Source organism: Apodemus sylvaticus, chromosome 7 (genome assembly GCF_947179515.1).
Source record: "Apodemus sylvaticus chromosome 7, mApoSyl1.1, whole genome shotgun sequence".
Classification (NCBI taxonomy): Eukaryota; Metazoa; Chordata; class Mammalia; order Rodentia; family Muridae; genus Apodemus; species Apodemus sylvaticus.
Window position 1 is genome coordinate 121,983,308 of NC_067478.1, and position 13,419 is coordinate 121,996,726.

The following is a 13,419-nucleotide window of genomic DNA, read 5'->3' on the forward strand; positions in this document are numbered from 1 at the left end:
AATCTAGACAATTTGCTGTGTCACAACCTTCATGGTTCCTCCATCGCTTTCCAGATCAACAAGGAGCACAAGACCATCAGGCCTATACCACAGCAGTTTAAGGCTGTTCTCTGTTCCCAGGATAAACCCGATTCCTCCAGCCAAACCATAAGACTGTCCCCCTTTCTGGTCTTGTTAGGATTATCTTGTAGGTCCTCCAAACTAATCACGTTGTGTCTTTTCTCTTACTTATTGCATTTTACCAATAACCTCGTTTTCATGAGAAAAAAAAAGATTTCTGTCAGGGAAAACGGCCACAAAAGTCAAGTATCCATTCAGCAAATTTCCCATGTGTCTTTAGGGCATTATTTAAATGCTATTTACTGTAAGTGTACTGGTTCTCACAGCTGTTCTAGGCTAGGCTCTGTCCTAAACACTTCCCAGGCCTTAGTTCTCATTTGCATGTTATGCTTGTGATGTAGATATTAATGTCTAGTAGTAGGAGAAAGCAGAACTTTAATTTAAATTAACTTAAAGTTTCACATCGAGAAAACATCAGCTGTTGGACTCAGAAACCTGCTCCATTTTCCTACAGAGAAATACAGCATCTCCCTGAGCATCCCTGTGAAAGTTGAATTTTGCTGAGGAGACAAGGTTGCCTCTGATGGAGCATGAAGCATCACTGTAAGCTGCCATTGCTAGGGAGGTGGTGTGCAGCGGCTGTGACCTCTGTCAGGACAGCTGGGAGACAGCGTCACCGGGGTGTGGCTGAACTTCTCCGGGAGAAGGTGGGAGATTTGTTCAATATCTTGAAGATTATTTATAATTTACTTGATGAGAATTGTAAAAGAGAAGAGGAAATACTGAGAAGAGACCTTAGGGGATGGAATGGGGACTTCCTACACACAGGCACCCAGCACCCAGCACCTAGCACCCATGGTCTTGTACTCAGCCAAAATGCTGGACCCAGTAATATTTCACTGCTTGTGAAGGGCGTGTGCACGTGGTAGATGCTGCTGTCCTTAGGTTAGTTCATCTTATTTATCCCTGGAAGATACTCATAGACTCCTTAAGAATGTTATTAATATCCTCAGAGTGGAGCAAACTATTTCCAGTGTGTAGTCTGGATGATGGGTCCACAGGGCAGGACCAGAGCTGCCTAATGCAATATCTAAGGCACAGTCATGTTTACCCATCTGTTCCACTACTTCACTTCCCTCTCGGCCAGGGTGTTTTCTAATTTGGTCAAGGCTGGGAGAACGGGCTTCTCTGAACACCACCCTTAAAGAACAATAGCTCCCCCCTGAGTTTTAGACCCAGGTCACTGACCATAGTGGATCAACCTGAGAGATGGCCCCCGTGAGCCGTCTCTCAATGGCTGGAAGCTTTCCCATGTCCCATTTGAGTCCTTTAAGTTCCTGTGTGACGGTGGCTGGATTGTCTCATGAGGGTGGCAAACATAGGATACCGTCTATCTTCTGTCCCCATTTCTGCATTAGATTCATTTACAGACTTCGTATTTTTTCATAAAACACTAACCTGCAACCTTATAAAAGTGAGTTCTCCCATCTCATGGAATACATGGACACCAAAGTTCACAGACCTGAAGTGACCTTTCAGGCTGTTTACAGGGAGCCTTGGTGAACTCTCTTTACACCGGCTTGCAGGGCCACTGCCTTTTGGAGTTACATCCTTGGCACTGTCACTCTCACGCTGAGGTCACTGACACAGAATCAGCATGCAGAGGAACACTGGCTTCTTTTAGTTTTCTCTCTGACCTCACGCTCCTCTGCTTCCTCCTCTTCCTTCCGTACGTGCTCGCTGCTCGCTCGGCTCTGTCCTTCTCCTTCTAACTTGAGAAGGCTTTCTCTCCGAGCCTGTCTTTACTTTATTGCAGAAGTAGCATCCTAGCAAGGAAACCAGTTTATACCAAGGTTACTTCCCTTCCCCGCCCTTTACCCTACTGCTCCACCCCCAGGCATTTTAGTCATTTGATACCAGGTGACTTTATGAGGGTGCCAGGAAGGGAGGTGGGGGCTGACCCTGTGAGTGGACAAGAGGGTGAAAGCTAGCCTATCCCAAGGAGCAGAAATTTCCTGGTATCCCCAAACCAGCCCCTTCACTCCTTCCTTCTACCTCTTGCCTTTGCCAGAGGCCTCTCCTCTACTGATTGAGTCAGTCATTAAGCCCCTGAAAAGCCTGAAGATTGTGGATCTGCAGTGTTACATAGATGTCAGGTTCAGAGCCTTCCTGTATGTTGTCGCTTGTGCCTCAGTTGCTGAAAAAGTCGGTAATGTCTGTGGCAAATGCAGTCAGAGAAGCAATAGCCTGCAGCTTAGGGTACAGGCCTTGGAGGCATGGGATGAGAGAAAGGCTTTAGATGCCTAAAGATGTGAGATATGTTGAAGATGCCATAAATTGTGTGGCTTAGGAGGGTTGGGACCATCCTCATTAGAGACGGTGGGGTCGCCCATGTTTGCGGTACTCTGACTTCTTGCTTCCGTGTTTCCCTGTTGATGTTCTCCAGCACAGATGGGATTAACAGTCAGTGCGAAAGGACGGGCAGCACCAAACAGTGGAAATGACAGCTGCATTAGAGCCCTCCAATAATTGCACATTTTCATAATAGTTACTATATTTGCAACACTTTTTGAAAACTCTCTCCTGGTACTGGATTATGTATGTCAGGATTTGGGGTCCAGGCAGTTTTTCCTTTGACTGAAGAAATAAGATCAACGATCAACACACCAGAAATACCAAGAATTGAATTCACAGTATTCTGGAAGCTGATTGCTTATGTGTGCAGTTTTTCATCCTATTTACTAAACAGCTCTGATTTTCAACTCAAGTTAACCATTGCTTACCAGTTTGTACTATGTATAGTGTGGAGCTAAGTAGGGCATAATTTCGTGAGCTTAGAAATACCTTATTTCAGATTCTGACCATGTTAGTTATTGATTGCTTGATTTTAAACAATAATCTAGAATCTCAGTTTCCTTATCTGACAAATGGAGATAATAATATTAATTTTTAGAATTTTGCTAAAGTTATGTCTAAATGTATGGGGGTGTTTTTGTGTATGTTGGATTATGATATTTTTATCTTAAGGTCGGTAAAATTAATAGAACTAAAGGAGTCATAATACCTCACCCTAAAATGTAATTTTACTATTATAACCTGCAAATATTTATAAGAGATAAAGGAAGTGTGATGGTTTATTTCAGTTGTCAGAGTGACACACCTGAAATTACCTGGGAACAAAGCCTAAATGAGAGATTCTCTAGATCAAGTTGACTGTAGGCGTGTCTGTGGGGGTCAGTCCGGATTCTGTTGACTGCTATAGGAAGACCTGGCCAGTGTGGGTGGCACCATCCCTAGGTCTGAGCCCTGGATATATCAGACTAGAGAAGGTGAGCTATGTAAGCACGCATGCGTTCATTTGTTTCTGCTCTGAACTGGATCTGACTAACTTTAAGTAAATGCCTGACGTCCCCACAGTGATGGAGTATAACCTGGAATTGTAAGCTGAAGTAGCTGTTTCTCTATTAAAGCTATATATTTTGGGCTGTTTTATAATAGAAGAAAGAAAGAAAGAAAGAAAGAAAGAAAGAAAGAAAGAAAGAAAGAAAGAAAGAAAGAAAGAAAGAAAGAAAGAAAGAAATGAAGGAAGAGGAAGAGAGAAAGAAAGAGAGAGAAAGAAAGAAAGAAAGAAAGAAAGAAAGAAAGAAAGGAAGGAATGAAGGAAGAGGAAGAGAGAAAGAAAGAAAGAAAGAAAGAAAGAAAGAAAGAAAGAAAGAAAGAAAGAAAGAAAGAAAGAAAGAAAGAAAGAGAAAGAAAGAAAGAGAAGTGATCTGGTACATGTCTACTTACCTTTGAATTTGAGACTTCATTAACCTAATATTAATAAATTTTGTAGCTTTTAGTGGTAGTTTTGTTTTACAAGAGAAGGCTATACCAAAAACTACATGTGAGTTCTAACTCTGGACCTTCTTCCTTTTGTCCAGTAGACCTAACACAAACAGAGGCTCTGAACAACTCGGGAACTGGTACAAAGAAAACAAAACCCTCTGTACTTGGGGCCCTGGGTTGCACTCTACACCCAGGACATTGTCCTTCCAGACTCTCAGCGAAAGTGACTGAAAATCGCTTGTGATATGAATGAGAAGGGACCCATAGACTCATGCATTTGAATGTTTGTGCTCCAGTTGGTGGAACATCTTTGAGAAGGATTAGGAGGTATGGCTTTGTTGGAGGAGGTGTCCTTGAGGTTTCAAAAAGCCCTGCTACTCCCAATTTCTCTCTCTCCCTCTCCCTCTCCCTCTCCCTCTCCCTCTCCCTCTCTCTCTCTCTCTCTCTCTCTCTCTCTCTCTCTCCCTCTCCTCCCCCCCTCTCTCTCTCCCTCTCCCTCCCTCTCTCTCTCCCTCCCCCCTCTCTCTCTCTGTCTCTCTCTCTCTCCATCTCTCTTTCTCTCTCTCTCTCTCTCTCTCTCTCCCTCTCTCTCTTCCCCCTGTCTCTCTCTGTCTCTCTGTCTCTCTGTCTCTCTCTCTCTCTCTCTCTCTCTCTCTCTCTCTCTCTCTCTCTCCTCTCTCCTCACGACTGTGTCTCAGCTATTGCTCCAGTGCTCTACGTCTTGACTCTTGTCTTGCTTCCTACCATAATGGTCATGGACTCTAACCTTCTGGGACTATAAACTTTCTTCTACAAGTTGCTTTGGTCATGGTGTTTTATCACAATACACAAAGTAACTACCTAAGTAAATATTATGTTTATAAGATCTTGAAGATTTTCTGCAATATCATTGAAGAAAAAGTCCAAAATTACTCTAGCCTGCATCTTTTTTCTTTCTTTTTTCTTTTTCTTTTTTTTCCCTGCGTCTTATACATATATTTTAATCAGTCTCTCTTTCTACAGGGATGGCGTGTCTGGTTAGTCAGGCCTAGTCAAAATTTGCATCCTTTTGCTCTCCATGGAGGCCCAGTCATGTCATGAACGGAGCTGATCCTGCCTAGTCAACACATGGAGAAGGGCCTGGCTGCCCAGTGCCCTGCAAAGCCACAAACCACAGCAGTTCTCCAAACCAGAGTCATCTGTAGTTTGAATGGGAAGGTGTCTCCATGGGCTCACACGTTTGAACACATGAAGGCAGTATAACTATAGAGAAAGCTGAATAACCACCATTTTTGCTGCGGAAATTTGGAGAGCGATTAGGAAGTGGAGTCCCACTAAAGGCCACTGAGGGAGAGCCTTGGGATTTTTATGATGTGGCCCCGGTTCCTATTTATTTTCTGCTTCCTAGGATCCAGTCATGTGACCAGCCAGCCTCCGACACTTGCCACTACATTTTCCCTGCTTGCTGCTGTGTCTTCCTCACCGTGATGGACTGCATCCCTCTGTCACCGTAAGCCCAACAGACTTTGGCCTCTATGATAATGCTTTTTCATGGTATTTTATCTGGACAAGAAGAAAGTGGCTAAGATGGCTGTTCTTAAGAATGTTTTCTTGTAGTTAAGACACATTTCCTCCTAGGAAGCTGTAGATTGGATGAGCCCATCTAACCCAAGCTTTGGAGAAACCTAACATCACTGACTGCTTACTCTCAGAGGATGAATCTTGGTCCCTTGCTTCAAAATTAAATATACAAGTGTTAGCTAGAGGAAGAAAAGAAATGTCATAAAAAGCCAAAGCCTCATGCTCTTAGGCAAACCTGTGACCCATGGCTGCAGCAAACTTCTGGTGTTTCCTTACATATCTGGGCTAGATCTGATCACTACTACACCAACTCGTTATTGGAAGATGTTCACCTTTTTTGTGCCATGGGGATTTGATTACATGATATGATTTTTACAGTATTGGAAAGCTCTACTCTTCATTGCTTAAATTGTTCTGAACACTCTACTGGTCTCTGAAACCTTAAGCCACCATTTTGTTCTTAGACATTTTCTTGAGCCAGAGACTATTAGAATGTGCTAGGCCAAGAAATTCTCCCTGGTGTTGACTGGACACACCAATTGCCTCAAAACTAGAAAACTCTTTGTTTTAGACAGTTTTAGTGTTTTCAACTCTAAAACCCGGAACTCGAATGAAGAATCATTAAACGACTTACAGAGAGGTGTGAGCTAAGGCCTATTTATCCGTCAGAGAGCAACATCGACCAAAAGCACATAGTTCCACATGTTGCTCTGAGGAGCAAAGTGCTCACTGGGGTTGCTCATAGGAGCAGGGGTGAGTGGTTTCCTACAAGAGCTTGGATGACGTAAAGTCAGCTTCATCAATAAAACCCCACCCAAGCATGGTTGACAGCTTGTGGAAGCTGCGTTTCTGGAGGCTACTGCTCAACTTGATGGCAGCGGAACTGAAGAGAGTCTCCTCAGCTCCAACACTTGCTTACTGTTATATAATGGTGGAAACGGCCTTGTGAGTCTCGTAACTTTCTGCCATCCTGAATCATGTTGAGCTCTGCTTTTCCAGAGAGAGTGATGAGCCTCTCTCTTCCCTCTAAGACAGAATGCTTCAGTATGAAGGAAGTGGCTACATAGCAGGCCTAGGAATCCCTTGGAGTTCATTGGTTCAGAGTTTGGCGTGTGGAGGTTGGTTGGTCCTTTCTTCCTCTCAACTTGCTGTTTCTTGATGTAGGATCTGAGTGACTTGTTCGCCTTGCCACTCTTTATCAGGAGTTAGAACAATGACTACATTTTAGTTAGTTTCTACTTTGTTGTGACAAAATACCTCGGGGAAGCAGTTTAAGGGAGGACCGGTTTATTCTGAGCCATGGGCTGAGACACAAACACCATTAGGGCAAGGAGGACGTGGTGGGAGTGGAGGCTCCCCGTATCCGAATGACAGACAGGACCAGAGCATGGTCAGTGCCCCACCCCCACCCCCTTAAGGCCCATCCTTAGTGTTCTGAGGTTCTGTCTAGGCTAGGTTCCACCTCAAGATAAGGGACATCATTGTGATTTTTAAATATTTTACATTCCTTTGAGAAAACTTACATGTGTACAGTGGATGGGGTGCACATGTATTCTGCCAGAATGCATATATGTGTGTAAGTGTGTGTGGAGGTTAGAGGTTGATGCTGGGGGCTTAAGTCACTCTACAGATCATCGTTTAAGGTGAGCCTCTCACTGTGCTCGGAGCTCTCTAATTTGACTAGCCAGACAAGCAAGCACCAGGAATCCTCCTGTCTCAGCCTCTCCAGCTCTGGAATTATAAGTGTGCACAGGCACACTTTGCTTTTATTTTATTTTATTTTATTTTATTTTATTTTATTTTATTTTATTTTATTTATTTATTTATTTTTGTAGGTTCTGGGGAGACCAAACTCATGTCCTCGTGATTGCATGGCAAACACATAATCCTCCAAGCTATCTTTCCAGCCCCTGGCTGACTTTATCTTAAGTGTCCAGCTGACTGCAGCTAACCTTTGTTTCAGACATGGAAGGAAAACAGCACAGCTCACACTAGCAGGCTTCAGCGTTGCCGAGGTCCATCGTGTGGGCAACTGGATGCGCCACGGGGCCAGGCATACAGGCCAAGGGCAAACATGAGCTTGACCTAGATCTCTGTTTCCTACTTCATTCCTGGTTTCTCTTAAGTTAAAAGCACTGGCGTTCCCTTCCATCCCTCCTGTAGAGAAAACTCAAATACTGGAGCAATTTTATTAGTAGTATTCTGTTAGTTGGTACTTCGGTGAAGGTAGAAGCTAGAAGCCTATGACAGTGATTTCCCACTAACACTAGTGATGTGCCTGGCATTTAGGTGTCCGGTCAGTCAGTGCTCCCTGATGGGGTTGAGTCATCCTTGGCTATTGTTTGGCTGAGGAAGTTCCTGGATGCTGCACCTGAGTTGGTTTCTAGTGTCTGGGTGAACGCTCTCCCACCCCCATTTTCATGCTCCCACACTCACTGACTGTCCAGGCCAACCAGTTCCAGGATAGGCTATTTCCAGTATGGCTGGCTGCATCTTGAAGGCCAATGGTTTTCTGTAAGCAGTTAGCATAAATCAGATATGATACGAAAGGTAAAAACCAAGGTGGAAATTAGAATCTGCAAGAAAGAAGCCATTCTCTCAAAGGAGGTAGAAATGGAGAGTAAGGAGATAAGAGGATGGACCAGTTTTAACTGCCCTCTTAATAAAAGAGTGAGGCCTGCTCACCCTCTCAATAGAAGTGAGTGTGTCCTGAGGTGATCCTGTAGGCGTCTCTCTGGGTGTGCAGTTACCCCCCACCCTCCATCACCTCTGCGCCCAGCCTGCCTGTGTTACTACAGGCAACTCCCCGTGATTCCATCTTCTTTTAAGCATTTCATATCCCTCTAACTTTAAGGCTGTAAAGTTTTCAGACTTTAGATTACTTTTCGTGTTCCTGTGCCAAAACACCTGACAAAAGCAACTTAAGGAAGGAAGGATTCATTTGGTCACAGTTTGACTGTAGAGTCGTCCAGCCTGGGAGGGCAGACATGGTAGCCAGAGCATGAGGCAGAGGTCACATGGGTCATGTTGTAGCCACGATCTGTTGCAGGAAACATCAGTGTGGTCGCCCTTCCCTCCTCAGTCAAAGCTTCACAGGGACACCCAGGGGTGTTTCCATTTGATGGTGAGAATTATCTCATACTTCTGGAGAGTAACGCCTTATCTGTCTTGTTTACTGAATATCTCAGTGCCTGGTCCAGGTTTGCCACAGACATTAAGAAAAGAAGAAACTATATAAGGCTTTTCTACCTCAGTCTGTTTTTTTGGATGTGGGTACTGATGATCACTTACTTAGAGCAGGACTCTCTACCTATGTGTGCCTCGTCTTCAGAGTCAAAAAATTATGCTTCTGTGTTCAGCCTTCAGCCAGGACATGATAGGTTTTTTTGGAAATGTTTGTTTGTGGAAGAATGGTCTACTTAGGAAGCTTAGTAAGGGACTTGTGAAAGAAAGGTCCCAGAGTTTTTAACATACAACACTGTTGCAGCTATTATTATTATTATTATTATATCATCATCATCATCATTTGTTTTATTTACTCTAGAGCCTACTCACTGGCTGTCTCCTGGTTACCTCCTCCAATAATCCTTGCCCCTCCCCCTTCTTCTTCCCTTTGGGTATCCCCCACCATGGCATGTCAAGTCTCTGTGAGGTTGACTCATCCTCTCCCACTGAGGCCAGACAAGGCAGCCCAGCTAGGAGAACATATGCCACCCACAGGTAACAGCCACTTCTTGCGTCCCTCAAAAGACACAATTCACAGCAGCTTTGCTGGTAGAATAAATAACCTGTCATCTAATGCTTCAGTTACCAGTCACTTTTTGTTATTGCCATGGTGAGAGATTTCAGAAGGAAACATGAAGGAAGAAGCATCTACTCTGGCTCATAGTTCTAAAGGGTCCATCATGGTGGATCATGGCCGCTGGGGTAGCACCATCAGAGACAGTGGGAGCTGTGCCAGGACTGGGTCACACATTGCTAGATCAAGAAGCAGAAAGCTTGGTCTAGAATCAGGAGTGGTGCTACTGGCTTACCCACAATGCCCATCCTCTAACCTCTACCCCAGAGCTTCCACACTCTCCCAAAATCTCTCTTATCAGGTGGGGACCATGTGTTCAAACATAGGAGCATATGTCCTGGTCCTACCGTGTGTGACAAGTGGGACGAGCCACCAGACAGAAGACCTGGTAAGGTTGAAACAGGTTCAGAACCCTGGGGATTTTCATAATTGAGACTAGCAGGCTTCTGGCCAGGGTCTCTCTGTCCTGGAACACATAACCACAGCACATTGACAGAGCCATGGAAATTGGTCACAAAGAATAAAAACCTAGAGTTCTCTATGCTAATGAGGTATCTAGATAGGCCCTGAGTGTTCAGCCAATGGGTTTTCCTTCCCAGGCATCCCTTCCTGCAAAAAGTTAATTCCTGGTTTACCCTGCGTTCACACCCACCGCGGTAACAACAAAGCAGTTTGGACAAGCCAGGAGAGTGTCCTTCAGGAAGGACAGTGTGGGATGGGGAGAGCTGTCTTAACTCTCCTGGAGAAGGTCTCTCTTCCAGCCCCTCTGTACTTTGAGCACTCACAAGGAGCCAGACCAGATTTGCTGACACCCCTTCCTGACTCCTTGTGGTCCCCAGCAACATCTGCATACACAGGGGATTGAGAATGGTAGCCTCCATTCGAGTCCCAGTGTTCCTCACCTGAAGAAACGCAGAGCTGGGACCTCCCATCTTGGACTGTGTGCTGCCTTCCCTGAGCCACATGCTTGGGTGCTCCAGCATCCCAGCAGCAAGGCAGACAGATAGCCCGACACACCAGGGCCTTCCTGGGCTTTGGGCTTCGCAGTCTTGTTACAGTCCCTGAAGGCCCTGATCCTTACCTGCTTGTGTAATTAAGATAACTTCCTGGACTTACGCTGCTCATTCCTTCCTGGGGCTGCTGCTTACGGATTTTGCACATTTATTTCTGACTCTTTGACTAGAAGAGCTGCTCAAATTTCACTCATCAGCATCTGAGGCTCAAGTCCTGCTTGTTTCTAGAATCCACAAATCCTTGGGGACTTTTGGGCACTTTCACCTCTTCCTGTAACATTATCAACCCCGCAGTGTGGGGTTTCATACTTCACCTTTCACCTGCTAACGGGGCCTGCCTGTCCTTGGTAGAAGAACATAGGAAAGTGCAATTGAAATTTTATGTAATTTCATGAAATTTTATGAAATTTTGGTAAGTAAGTTCCGTCTTATTGCTTGAAAGTTGTTTCTTTATTCTGGCCAAATACACTCCATCAAAAAGAACGTCTGTGGGACCCTGAAAGGCAGTGAGTGTGTTGCCTGCTTGAGCGAGGCTTACTCCAGAGACCCACTAGAGTATTCTACCAGGGACGGAACCATGAGCCGTGTTCCTGGACACTCCTATGGCCCTCAGTTCCATAGACTCCTATGGCCCTCAGTTACATAGGGCAACGCCCCCAAGCTCCTAGTATTCTGTCTGGACTCCACCCCCCAGAGTTGCTACATCCAGGTAGCTCCTCCCCATAGTTACCCGGGGCGGCAGCCAGGTAGCCCAGCCTGCTGTAAGAGGGGCTGGTTTGCCCCCTCTCCTCTCTCTTGCTCTCTTTTCTTACTCTCTTGCCCCCTTTCTCCCCTCTCTCCATGTGCCCATGACTGGCCTCTACTTCTTTACCTTTTCTCTTTCTACTTTTCTACAATAAAAGCTCCACAGGGTGCCTCTCTTCTCATCTGGACTCACTGTACTGGAGCAATGTGGCAGGTTTCCCTCCAATGAGCCGCGCCTAACCTCCTGTGAACCTCACGGAGTTCCAGCCGTGGTCACCCATTGAAGCAAGCTGCCAGCAACCGCCAGACCAGACCAAGGACTCATTCCCATGAGAACCAGCCAGCGCCCCACCTCCTCCCTGCCCTTCTCCCTTAAGCCCCGGGGGCTGACCCAGCCTCCTCCGGGACCCCCACTTTGCTCTTAGCTCTTCTGCAACACCCAGCAGCGTTCTGGGGTATCCAGTACTGAGAACCCCCACCCCAAGAGGCTGCACTTTCCCCACCCCCTGGAGCAGGGTCCAGCAGCCTCCAACACCGTATGTCCAGCCTGTGGCGGCTCCCTGGGGTCACGTGGCAGTCTCCCACTTCCGCCTAACCAGTGCCCCCGAGCTCTGGCAGGACTCAGGTCTCCCTCCCCTTATTTCCCCACAGGTACCCACCTCTCGTTTTGTTTGCCTTCTGCATGCTCAAGTTCACTGCTATATGCTATATGCTATATGCTATATGTCTGTTGTCCATCCATCCATCCATCCATCCATCCATCCATCCATGCATTCATCTATCCATTCATTGTAGTAGGGTCTTGTGCCTCATGCTGGTCTGAAACTTACTACATATCTAAGGGCAGTGACCTTGAATTTCTCATCCAATTGTCTCCTTCTCCCAGGTGATGAGATTTCAGACGTGTCTCACCACACCTGGTTTATGTGGTGCTGGCTTTGAACCAGGAATCATGCATTCTAGGCAAACACTCTTGAAGCTGAGCCACACTCCCCAGCTCACTGGAACACTTTTATCCTACCACTTGAACTTCCCTTCAGTCCTCAGCTTTGGCATCCCAGCTTCACAGGGGCTGGAATCTTGGCTTTGTTAGCCTACCCTCTGTCTTATCCAGGCCTCTTATTCAGGTTGTCATGTGCTTCCTTATACCCTGGTCACTTGCTCGCCATCGCTTGTGGGTGTGGTCATTTTGTTGGGACCTACTGTGAGAGCCTCGTTTAGCTTCTGAAGTCAGACGGTCCAATCAGAACGGGCACCAGGCAACCTGAGGTTCAAGTGCAGGCAAGTAAGTGTAATTCTGATAAAGAGAGACCCTCGTGTATTTAGGATCCCAGGACACAGAGTAAAGAAAAGGTTGACGACATGGCCGCAGTCTTCTGCACTTGGAGGAGCATCTGACAGGTAAGAGAGAAAAGAAGAACACAATTTCTTCTTCTTGAAAGAATGCCTGTATTTCATTTTCCCCAGGGAGCTGCCACAAAAGAGACTTTTGGACAGACTTTCTTAGTCATAACATTACAGAAACTGGATTTGTTCTCTCCAAATCGACAGGACTGCACTGAGGAGATGAGCAGAGTTTCAGAGAGTGGTGCATACTTTATATCAAACTGCCCAGATTCCTAGGGGAGCAGTCACTGGTTCCGCAGCACATAATGAGGTGCGATGAAATTATAGGCTCTTTCTTGTGCCAGAGCGCAGGCTTGTGAACACCGGCTCCTTCACTCAGCATCAGTGTAGAGACAAGAGGTGCCAGACCCAACAAGCAAAGGCAGGCTTTCCTGTTTGCTGTGTCCATCTTCAGGGTTCATGCCAAATGGTGTTGTTTTCAGGAGACTCTGTAGATTATCTGCTTAGACAACAGCACAGTGTTAGTGTGTAGATTTGATGAGTAGAGGGAGCAGACATAGGGAACACTGCTTCACTAGACAACTGGACATCAGGACATACGAGGTGTGAGAGCCCCATCACACGCCATTGGCCCATTTACTGTATTTTGTCAGGAGGGTCAGAAGGATGCCACAGGAGTCAGAAACCAGGAAGTTACTTGGCAAAAAGAAAAGAATAGGTACTGATGAGGCAGTTCTGAGAGGCCTGGGCCCATGGGAGCTAAAGCTTCTGAGGAAAGCTTGGAGCACTGTGAAGCAAGGTGTTTGGGAGATGCTCAAGTCACAGGGCTCTCCCAGGTGGGGCTAGTGACTTTCTAAAAAAGGGCCCTAAATGGTCATTGGCACCACCATGTAGGGTTCCATGGAAGACAGCTGTCTATGAGAAATTAGAGCCTTACTAGGCATCAAAGTTGTCAGCTCCAAGATCTTGAATTTTCCAAATTTTGAAACTGTGAGAAAATAAATCCATTAGTTTATTAGCCTCCAAGTTTGTGATGCTATGTCATAAAAAGCCTGGATGCATAAGGAC

General features: G+C 45.9%; 1 long non-coding RNA gene across 3 annotated transcripts; it reads left to right on the forward strand.

Moving 5' to 3' along the window:
- The first annotated feature begins 530 nt into the window (after positions 1–530).
- LOC127690189 (uncharacterized) lies at positions 531–5,828 on the forward strand. 3 transcript variants are annotated; one of them, XR_007978970.1, is made up of 3 exons: positions 531–767; positions 3,984–4,215; positions 4,891–5,828. It is a non-coding gene; the product is annotated as an uncharacterized LOC127690189 (long non-coding RNA). The 3 variants fall into 3 exon arrangements; XR_007978971.1 differs by lacking the exon at positions 531–767 and adding an exon at positions 3,209–3,389; XR_007978972.1 differs by lacking the exon at positions 531–767 and adding an exon at positions 3,209–3,389 and having other exon boundaries at positions 3,987–4,215.
- The last annotated feature ends 7,591 nt before the right edge of the window (positions 5,829–13,419 follow it).